Source organism: Cajanus cajan, chromosome 9 (assembly GCF_000230855.2).
Source record: "Cajanus cajan strain Asha chromosome 9, NIPB_CcT2T_4, whole genome shotgun sequence".
NCBI lineage: Eukaryota > Viridiplantae > Streptophyta > Magnoliopsida > Fabales > Fabaceae > Cajanus > Cajanus cajan.
The window spans coordinates 9,681,108-9,693,285 of record NC_138525.1 but is presented as its reverse complement, the minus strand read 5'-3'; the positions used below and the strand labels follow the sequence as shown (position 1 = coordinate 9,693,285).

Genomic DNA, 12,178 nt, shown 5'->3' with positions numbered 1-12,178 from the left:
TGATTCACAATGCGAGGGGAGAGATTTTAAAAATTAAATTACCTAACTTTAAATTAGAAATAAATTAGGATGTTTTAGACTTCATATTAGAAATTTGTTAAAATCCCTAATCTTTCCTCCAACTTAATTTCTTCAAGGAGGGAAAATTAAATGAGGAAGGATTTAGATATAAAAAAAAAACAATGTTAACAAATTTTAGATGAAAAAAACAGAAAAAAAAAAATTTACAAGATCAAAATCAAAACTTTCTAATTTTATACAAAGACTAAAATTATATTTATATCAAATAAAAATATAAAAATATCTAAATAATTTTTAAAAATAACAGTATACATCACAATAATGTTAAAAATACTAAAAATTTATTAGTCAACGTTCACCTAATTTTAGTTTATAAAAAGAATAAAATTATTAAGAAAACATTATAATTAATTATATATATCCAAGATTAAAAATTAAGTATCATAAATTTTAAAAATTAAAAAGAAATTCTATATATTTTTTGAAAGCAATTATAAAAATTATTATATAAGTATTAACAACAAAATTATTTCAAATGTGTTATTTTAGAAAAAAAAAAAAAAAGGTATGAGATTTTTTTTTATAATAGGAGAATCTGAATTTTTTTGGGGAGAGATAAAAACAATTAAAGAAAAAGCAGAAAAAAAAACAAAATCTTTTAGATATATATATATTTGAAGTTTTTAATCAATTCAATACTCATAGTATTATTAAGATAATATTAATATAAAATATTAAAATATGTAATAATTACTCAATATATAAATACCATATATAATATATCAATTATGTTAAATTATTATACGAGAGATAATACACGAAGGTCTGATTTTGTATGGATAAATAAAAATTGAAAGAAATAATAATAATAATAATAATAATAATAATAATAATAATAATAATAATAATAATAATAATAACTCATCAAATAGCTTAATAGAACTATAGCTAATTAAATCGCGCGCGCGCACACACACACACACATATATATATATATATATATATATATATATATATATATATATATATATAAATATCAATATCAAGTAGCAAAACATAAAATTTTTAAATTAATGCTCATGTACCAACTATACATGTTATGATAAAACAACAACCATCAAAACATGTTATTTCTAGCATGACACTTTAATATTATCAATTAATACAGATTATAATTTTAAATATATTGTTCAGATTAAGTGCATAAAAGAAAATATGTCAATATATGAAGGACTAGTATAACTTCATTCATTTTGCAGAAAACATGGATTTACAATACTACAAAAGTTAATAAAAATACAATATAAATAATAACGAAAAGTAAAATCAACACAATTATTCTATCAATAAATAATTATCTTTATCTTTTGACAAATAATTGACTTTAATATTTCCCTAACTAACATTTCGTGGCATATATGAATTAGGGGTGTTAGTTAGAGGAACATTAAACTCAATTATTTGTCAAAAGATAGAAATAATTATTTATTGATAGAATAATTATGTTGATTTTACTTTTCTTTATTTATATTGTATTTTTATTAACTTTTGTAGTATTGTAAATCCATGTTTTTTGCAAAATTTTTAAAAATTTATAATATAAATCTATTAAAATTCGAATTAAAAAGTTTTGATTAAAATTCAAGTTTTAAAAGTCATTTAAAAAGATCTTAAAAGTTATAATATTCTTACAAATTCATTTAAAATTTGATTAAAATTCATAAGATTTTTTCATGCTAAAATTATCTTTCAAAATTCCAATCCAATACTTCTCCTTAATTTCTTTGGACCAAAATTTAAAATGTGATTAAGAGATTAGAACAGAAAAAAAAAATATCTATAAGAAACATTCTTCAAAAATGAAATTTATATTTATAATTGATTAGAAACAAGGAATATACTAATATCATAAAATGTTCATTAAAAAATAATAATTTCTAATAAACTAAAAAAAATCCCAAGAAAACAATCACGGAAAAGTTAAAAGAAAACTTATAAAAAGTCATACATATTATCACTTACTAACAAATTTAGAAGATAATTAATTCTTAATTAAAAAATGATTTTTGTCTTGCAAAAAAGACATTTGATATCATTACAAACTTATAGTCTTATGTAAATCTTATTTTACTATTAGAAAAGTGTCATTTTTTAAATTTTTTTTAAAGAATACTCACATAAAATTTTTACAAATTTTTTTGCAATAATAAGTTCACAGAAATCTTTTGTGAATTTATTTGCGAAAAATAATTTACAAAAATTTCTTACAATTTGTTTTTATAAAAAATAATCTAAAAGAAATTTTTGCAAATTTTATTTCTAGAATTTTTTTATGATAAAAATTCACAAAAAATATTATAAGAATTTTATTTTATTTCTTGTAAATTTTCTTGTGAAAATAAATTCGAATGTAATGTTTATTAGTATTATACTAAATGATAGAAAAAAAATTCTCAGATAACTTTTTCTACAGATTTTTCTGTCAATTTTAATCTTCATGAAAACTAAAAAAAATTGTTTAAATTTATAAGTTTAATAATTAAAAATTTTTAATTAAAAAATATTATATAAAATCAATTATAATTAATTTATAATTAATTATAATTGTTTAAACCCTAAATATATCATTATAATTAATTTAATTAAATCAATTATATAAAATTAATTTATCATTTGAAACTTATAGCATAAGTTGCTTAAATTTGAGAATTTGAACAATTATAAATGATATACAAGAGTAAATTAGGAGATTTGAGAAATTGTAACGGCCAGTGGAGTGATATTTTTGATAATTTTATTTAAAGTTTTGAGTATGTGAGAGAATAAAATATAATAATAATTATTAATTAAAAAATAAATCATTGATATTGTAATTAATTTTAAATTTTATTTTGTAATAATTTCATTTAATTATAAATCTTAGTCTCATTAATTTTATAATTAATAATTGTAACTTTATACTGCATTGTATCCTTCGATTTAGAAGAATCAAATCTTTTTTATTATTATTTATGTTTACTTTTAAATGTAATAGAAAAAAGTAGAAAAAAAATCATTTCATTTTATCATTTTATCCATCAAAAACAATTATTTCACTTGAAATTTATTCTATATTTTTTTCTTTCTTTCCTTTATAATTCTTAACCTTTTTTTCATTACCTATCCAAAGAGTAAATGTGATACTTAATTCAAATCTAATACTATTTTTTATCTCTCCTGTATGAATGATATAAAAGTAGGTAAGATGAAAAGGTGAGAGAACATCCAATCATTTTGTTTAACAATATAGTCTTCAAAAAATGATCAATACATTGCTTCTTGTGCTGTGTTTACTCAACAGTGGTGCTAGTCATTCGATTCGTGGTATTCAAAATATAAAGAAAGAAGATTTGGAGTTCAAAGGACAACTTAAGCGCATTAACAAAGATCCTGTCAAGACTATTCATGTATTTCATAGCCTTCTTATATATCATCGTATGCTTTTTTTTTTATTATTGAACTATATATCACAAAAAGGATTAATAATTTTATTTCTATATGTTGTATTTTGGATTCTATAGACAAAGTTTGGAGACATTGTTGATTGCATTGATATTCACAAGCAACCAGCATTTGACCATCCTTTATTAAAGAATCATAAGTTGCAGGTAGTATTCCTTCAAACAACCTTGAAATAGTTAACTTTTTTGTCTTTATTTGATTAAATTTCCTCATAATTTTGATATGTATATTTCTTTATTTGATTACAGAGAAAACCTAGCTTTCAAAATTCAATTAAAGACATAAACGTAGAGAAATTACCATCTACGCCCATATTTGGGCTTGAGAATGACCCATGTCCAACAGGATCTGTTCCTATTTTGAGAACAAAAGATGAACTCATTCAAAATAATTCACTATTAAATAATCATATCATGACTCAGGACATTCGCTGGACTCATGTAAGTTTTTTCATATATAACTAAATTTCAAATGTTTGTTTTATAAATTGTATTACACATTTATAATTGACTAATTATTTAAACATATTGAATCTTGTAGAAAGCTGAATTATCTACTTTATCAAGTTTGGGACCTTATTATGGAGTCGGCGGAAGAAATAACATTTATAAGCCAAAAGTTAATAAGGATCAAATAAGTGCTTCTCATTTGTGGGTTCGAAATGGAGGAAATATGATCAGAGTAGGATGGCATGTAAGTTTTAAATGATGCATTTATCACTCCCCACCCCCAACACCTCAATATCTACATGCATATCACTTAAAGTTTACAAAAAAAAATTAAATTAAATAATGAGATATTAAAAAAGTATTTTAGATGGAGTAACTCTTTTAATTTGTGTATAAAAATATTAGGATAATAATTATTATAGGATAAAAGGGTATTTAATTTTTGTCAAAATGATAATATTGAAAATAATATATATCTAATCAATCTCGCATATTGGTGTCAGGTTGCTCCACAATTATATGGTAATGATGAGATATATTTTTACTCCTTATGGACGGTAAGGAAATGTTACATTTTTTTTTGTTTATTTAACCAAAAGAAATGAACAGTATAAATTGGTTTATACGAATATCAAATATTTTGAATTCTCTATAAATCTTATTTTTCATTTTTGGTTAACTTAACAAACATAACATGTTTAATTTCTTCAAAAATGTGATTTTAAAAAATGACACAGACGGATAACTTCAACAAGCAAGGATGCTACAATCTTCAATGTCCAGGTTTTGTTCAAACTAGCGAAGGATATTATCTTGGTGCACGTATAGCCAATTCATCAACATATGAAGGAATAATGATTGAACTTTTCTATACTATTAATCAGGTAATGTTCATGTTGTAAAATTTTTATTATAAAAGAACATAATTATATACAACTAATTCGATATTAACATTTTCTTTATTTTAATTTTTCAATCATACAACACTCTTATGAAATTATAGTGATAAATTTAGTAATATTATAAATATATATAATGTTGTATGTTATTGACTAAAATTTATATACCTTTTCAGGACAAAGCCACCAAAAATTGGTGGTTATCTATCCAAGATAAAATTATTGGATATTTTCCAGCAGAATTGTTCTCCAACATGGATTCAGCTGAACAAGTAGGGTGGGGTGGGGAAACAAAAACTCCCCCAAATACGAACAGTCCTCCAATGGGTTCTGGACATTTTCCTGATGATAACTTTATTCATGCATGTTATTTTAGATATGTCTCAGTTAAGAATGCAGCAAGACAAGATCATGGGCCAGAAAAGTATGAGATACAAGAATTCGCCGATAAACCTGATTGTTATGGTGCTGAATACTACGGAAATCAAGGAGGCGAGGTTGGATATTCTCTCCAATTTGGGGGACCTGGTGGAAATTGTGGTCCTTAATTCTTTTTTTGCTTTTTTTTTCAGTCAAACTTTGTATTAAGTTCAAAAATAAATATTTTTATACTATCACTATTTGGAATATATAATTTCTTCTTCGTTATGTGTTTGCTAATTTTCACAATGTTATTCATTTTTATACAAAATTTTCATAAATAAAGTTGGACATTTTTTTTCCTTCTCATCAAAATAACATATTGATATAATATTCACACGCTCGTCAAATTTAAATAACACTTAATCTCCTCATCTATATATTCTAAAAGTATTTGTTAATTACGACAATCATTTAAACAATACAAGAAGCCCAATTTCGTATGGATCAATAAAAAAATGAAAATATAAAATTCAAAGGATAATAATAATAATAAATAAATAAATCAACAAGTTCATTTGTCAATAAATGTTTTATCCAATTAAGGATATGTTTGGCCAATTTTTTTTATATTATTATAGTTTAGTTTTAAGTTAAAACTAAAAATAAAACCTTAAAACAACTACTGTTCAAATTATAAAATAAATTAAAAAAAAAATAGAACAAGCTTAAAAGTTCTTTTTAAATTAAAATTTATTTTGCAAACTTTTTAAAAACTTTTGTTTTATTTAAAACTTATTTTATCCAATAAAAGAGTATGTTTAAAAAAAATTGTGTAAAATTAGATTAATATGCATAAAATAATTTTAATAATAATAAGTAAAACATAAAAGTATTTAAGTGTATATACATTAAGAAAATCTTTTAATTGTTTGAGGTAGAAAATAGACTCCTGTTAATAATAGATAAATAAGATACTCACTCATAGAAAACATAGAGATTCAAACAATAATAGTTAAAAAAATTTCGTTCATATATTTTAATATTAAATATTTTCCCCTTTTCAAATTCTAATCTTGCCTTTTATCTTTTATAATTTTTACCTTTACAAAAAAAAATATATCAGTACACTTATGTTTTTTTTTAAATATATTTTTTGTTTAGTGAAAACACATTTACAATACCAATATTTTCTACTTGGTGAAAACACATGTACAATACCAATATTTTCTTTTGTTTAGTATTGTAGATTAATGTTGTGGTAGACTCATATCTAAACTGTTTTATTTTGACATAGTATCAACCTTCTTAGTTTAAGTGGAAAAAGTTAAAAAATCAATCTAATTTAAGTTAATCATTGTTTCTAGTCTTGTAGCTTTATAGACGTGTCCGTCAATGTCTTTTACCACATTGTCAATCGTTGTTTATGGTATTATACCAATCATTATGATTTGGTAGGGTAAAGTCACTTAAATTGTTTATCTTAATTGTAGGAGATCTCGATAACTGATACGTGTGACGAAACATTATATTTATATGTATATAAATTATGTTGTTCTATTGAAGGTGTTGAGGTGAATAGTCAAATGAGTGCTTGTGTTGTTCTACATTGTTTGTCATGTGTTGATGACATATATGTTCATGTTATTTGGTAATAAGTATATGTGCATATTGAAAATGGTTAAGTTAAAGGTGGGCTGCTATATTGTGATATCTGTGAGTGAGATGTTTTTTGATGACTATATGAATTATATGGTATCTATAATGAAGTTGCTAAGTTGTAAGAGTTGTCCGAGTGTTTTAAGTTATCTATGTTTAAGGTACAAAAATGTATGAGTTGATATACGATGAACAATGTGACCATAATATTGAATGAAAACGAGGTATTATTTGATAACCTTGATGAAATTATCTAAGTTGAGTGAGTGGTTGGATACTTTAGGTTGTATGGAACGACATGATATAATGTAATGAATGATGTTCATTTTTAAATTGTTTATGTTGCATGTTATTGTATGATGTTTTTTTGTATCATAAGTTTACCTTGTATTTTTCCTTGTGATTTGAAGCTATTATGGTCGTATTTGGTATGTGAATAGGATAGGATTATCAGGCCGAATTGTGTTGTTTAATGGTGAGTCACGTTGGGGGTACTGACTCTCTTTTGGATATTACTACCCAAGGTAGCTAAGTCTTGTATAAATGTTTGAGCAGTGACTAAGTTTATTTTTATATTTAGTAATTACTTCTTTTGTATAAAATATGTATATATGTTCACGAATAGTTCTTTTATTTCTTACATATATAATTGTTTGTATGGATTTACCTACTTATTGTATCACTACTAGAAAAATTAAAATTAGAGAGGGGAAAAATCCGTCACTAAACTTCATAAAATCCGTCACAAATAAGTTAGTGACGGAATTTGTGACGGAAATGATTCCGTCACAAAATTTGGCGTCACAAAATATTTAGTGACGGATTATTTTCTCCGTCACAATTAGTGACGGAATTAAGGCGTCACAAACAATATAATTTCCGTCACTAATTTGTAACAATAAATGTTTAGAAATTAATAAAAATCCGTCGCAATTTGTGAGGGATTAAATCCCTCGCAATTTGTGACGGATTAAATCCCTCGCAATTGATGAAAGAATCCCTCGCTATTTGAGAGGGATTAAATCCCTCGCTATTTGAGAGGGATTTTATCCGTCACTAACTGAGATGAATCCCTCGCTAACTGTTTGATGACTAAATTTGGGGAAACTATTATTTTAATAGTCTGGTAATCGATTACCTATACATGTAATCGATTACCAGACAATGAAAATCATATGTTCGAAATTTACTTATTAAAGGTTCTCTGGTAATCGATTACCCATTTATTGTAATCGATTACCAGAGACTATTATTGAAACAATTTCAATCAAAACAAAAATATCAAGTCTTTTTTATGAAAATGCATGATATCATTTAAAATGAAGATAAAAGAACAATACAGACATCAAGAGGAGTTCCCAAGTTTAATGATGTGCTTAATCGGCAAGACAACACATGAAAAATAATGAATGACCTCTATCAGTGTAAGTATGACAATAAAGCTTCATTGGAGTATATCCATAGCCATGATACTTTTCATCATTTAGAGATCAAAATCCACAAGGCACACATTTAGGCAAAGAAACCCCTTCAAACAATACACATGAAGCAACCTAATTTTACTAAGCTAGATTGCTTATATAGTGATGACCTTATACCTATCTACCAAACATACAATTAATAGAGGCAACATGTTCCAAATCAAATCATACAAAAATTCAAATACAGGGGAAAAAATTCTTAAAATTAATTACCTTTTTTCCCGGCCTAACAAGCCTCAAGGCCACCTCAGCAGCAGTATTTGCAGGAGCAATAACATCAGTTGCCCTTCGTGTGACAGGACCTTCCTGAAGAACATGAGTGTGAGCCACAGCCGCGATGAAACCATTTATATGACAAGCCAAATCACTACAAACAACCAAAGAAACTACCATCAACTTTTTATGCTTCACTCCAGAACAGAGACAACAGACAATCACAACCAGTTTCACAAGTCCATTTTCACTTCATGGTGACTTACAACCATAAGTTTACATTCACTTCACGATTTCACAATATATCATATTGCAACGTTAAAATTGAATCACAGTTCCAGAACAACTGGAAAAAAGATGACAATCGTCATACTGTTGAATAAATGAAATGTTGAAACAAACTGTTGCAAATTAAACCCAAAGAATGGGAGACTAATAAAGTGGTTCCTCTCCAAAGAATGGGAGACTAATAAATTAAATCCAAAGCACTATTCTCTATGACACGGCAGCAGGATCGTAAGATCACTAGATTGCAACTTTAATTTTTAACAACATTCCATGGCAAAACAAATATAGTACAAGCAGATACCAAATGGAAACTAAAGGAAAACCAGCATCATCAAAGCCAATATATGAACTGACAAATTAAAAAATATATATAAGAAAAAATCATGTGGGCATAAGTCTTAATACAAGTGTTGGGAACTTCCCTGCAAAGTGGTGCAAAATATCAAAATAAGGTTCAGCTAAAGCAATATTGAAATCAGAAACCCAAAATATAACAATTCTAAAAAGCAGGGAATCAAATTCAAAAGTACCAATCCAATTGCTAGATGTTAAAAAAATTGAACTTGACAGTTAACTATGTGTACGTTTCACTCTTAGAGATGTTGCAAATATAGTTACTCGATCGTTAGATAATTGATATGCATAAAGGCCAAGAATTAATCATCCAAGTACCTAAAGTTACCTTTGAAAAATAAGCAATTTTCTAAATTTATGCTATCACAAACAAGCACATAATGCAACTGCTAGTTGTAGAATAAACTACAATGATACTCAACTCGAAGCTATAGAAAAAAGGAAAACTGTGTGAGGATGTATCTAATGAAAAAGTTTTTTTGACTAGTGAGGGAAACCAATTTTAACCATACAACTACAAATGGATGATTGAAATTAATAGGTCACATGATCATCCCAAAAAGTACATGATTTTTATAATTTAAACTTAATCACTCATGATAAAGATTTAATGGCCAATACCTGTTCCTGTCAATCACACACAAAAAAATATCATTGATGTCTCTCATACATAGATGTATAGTTTACTGCAGTATCATAAGCTTGGCGGTTCAATATCTTAGACAAGTCAATTTCAAAATATGAGGCACCACTAGGCCCTAAGGTAACTACAATAAAGCACGGTGACATAACAAGAAATTTTACCTCCATAATCCTTCTCCTTGACATTCAAATAAGAATGAGGAAGCACCCACCGAACTCCCGGCAATTCTGCATTTCCAAAAAAACCACAAATCGAATAAACCCTCACTAGCACAAAACACATGCAAAACACTTAAAGCTCAAAAACAACATATACCTTTAATCTTGTAAGAAAGCTCTTCAGACACAAGCGCACCAAACACAAAGTAGTGCCTAGTCGAAACAGAATATATCTTCATCTGGGCTTCCTCTTCACTGCAAAAACCAAACCAACCACACTAAATAATCAAAATCCAAAACCCACAACCACCTAAGGGATGCACCTCCAATAGCTTCTACATAGCCCATTTAGGTTCACCTTATCATACAATAAGAGCTTAATTTTAATTAAGCCACTAGAGCAAATAAAAATAAAGAACTAAAACTAATTTATGTTAAAAATAAAATTCTTGAAAAAACTAATAGGAGAATTAGGTTATACACAAATCAAATTATTTCATTTTTACTTGTTAATTTATTGTCCTGAAGAGGCTAGGTATGATGGATAAAAAAAAGGGGGTTTTTTTAATGTTATTTTGTTACCTTCCGATAACCTTGGCCAAAGTTTTGATGTAGGAATCGATGATTTCGTCGCGGGTGGGGTCGCCTTCGGGCTACTCCATGACGACGAGCCAGTGTTCGAAGTGGTAGCCGTCGAGGAGGATGGTTTCCTTAGGGGGCGGTTGGACCAGTTGGGGTTGGGGTCGTTGAGGGAGGAGGTGGTGGCGCGTGTGGAGAGGGCGCGGAGGGAGGGGGGTGGCGGGGAGGAGGAGGCAGCGGAGGGAGGGGGAGGCCGCGAGGGAGATGCGGCGGAGGAACGAGAGGGCGAAGAGGGAGGGGGGTGGCAGCGGAGGGAAGGGGAGGCCACGAGGGAGATGCGGCGGAGGAACGAGAGGGCGGAGAGGGAGGGGGGTGGCGGGGAGGAGGAGGCAGCGGAGGGAGGGGGAGGCCGCAAGGGAGATGCGGCAGAGGAACGAGAGGGCGGAGAGGGAGGGGGGGTGGCGGGGAGGAGGAGGCAGCGGAGGGAGGGGGAGGCCGCGAGGGAGATTTGGCGGAGGAACGAGAGGGCTGAGAGGGAGGGAGGAGCAGTGGCTGAGAGGGAGAGGGAGCGGGAGAGGAAGGGGGTTAGGGTTCGGGTTTTGGGGAAGACTGAGTGGCGGAGAGGGAGAGGGAGAGGGATAATGGAAATGCAAAAATATATTTTTAGGGAGAGGGAGCGGGAAAAGTAAAAGAGGGAAAATGATTAAAAAAATTTCAAGAAAGAGTGGTGCCTCTCTTTAGGGTTTAAACCCGTTCCTCTCCTCTCTGTGCGTTTTAAAAATATATTTTTTATTTTGAAAAAAAAACTACCATTTTAACTCCTATAAATAATATGAAATAAATATCTTTAAAATATAATTATTTTTAAAATTACTACCTTATATTTTTATTAATTAAATTAATATATAAATAATATTTTGAATTTAAACTTGAAAATAATGATTAATATAATTTAATTTAAATGCAAAATCGTAGTATTTCAAATTTAAAATAATAATATATTTATAATAACAATAATAATAGTTCAATTTTGAAATTTTAACAAAATTTTAAAGTTTTATGTACAACACTTTTTCTTTGGATATAAAAAAATGATATTCTCTCTAAATAACTACATAAAATCTTCTAACAAAAACAGAAGATCGAGTAATACCTGGCATATTAATATTCTCTCTAAATGATTTAACACAGCTGGAGGTGTGGTGGCCGGGGAGAGACTGTTGGAACGGTTTAACACAAAAAGAGGTGTGGTGGCCGGGTGAGGGACTGTTAGAATGGTTAAAATTAATTAAATATTTTTATCAAACAAACTCATTCAGATTTTAAATTTATTTACTATCTTTCATAATCAAAAGAAATCCAATATTAATTCAAAAGATAATAAAAATTATAACTAAAATATTTATAAATTTTCTAATATTACATTTAGTATATATTTAAATTAATTAATTAAATATTTGTATTTAAGAAATTGTTAAAGATTTTAGATTTTTATTTTAAAGTTTTTATTTTATTAAATTAATTAAATTTTATCACTTTTTAATAAAGTGAGTGAATGATAATGAATTAACTA

At 27.7% G+C, this 12,178-nt stretch overlaps 1 long non-coding RNA gene across 1 annotated transcript; it reads right to left on the bottom strand.

The window, feature by feature from the left end:
- Nucleotides 1-6,229: 6,229 nt before the first annotated feature.
- On the bottom strand, nucleotides 6,230-10,815 carry LOC145952216 (uncharacterized). The gene is made up of 3 exons (XR_014429893.1): nucleotides 10,609-10,815; nucleotides 10,184-10,281; nucleotides 6,230-10,095 (listed from the first exon to the last, which is right to left on the bottom strand). It is a non-coding gene; the product is annotated as an uncharacterized LOC145952216 (long non-coding RNA).
- Nucleotides 10,816-12,178: the final 1,363 nt, after the last annotated feature.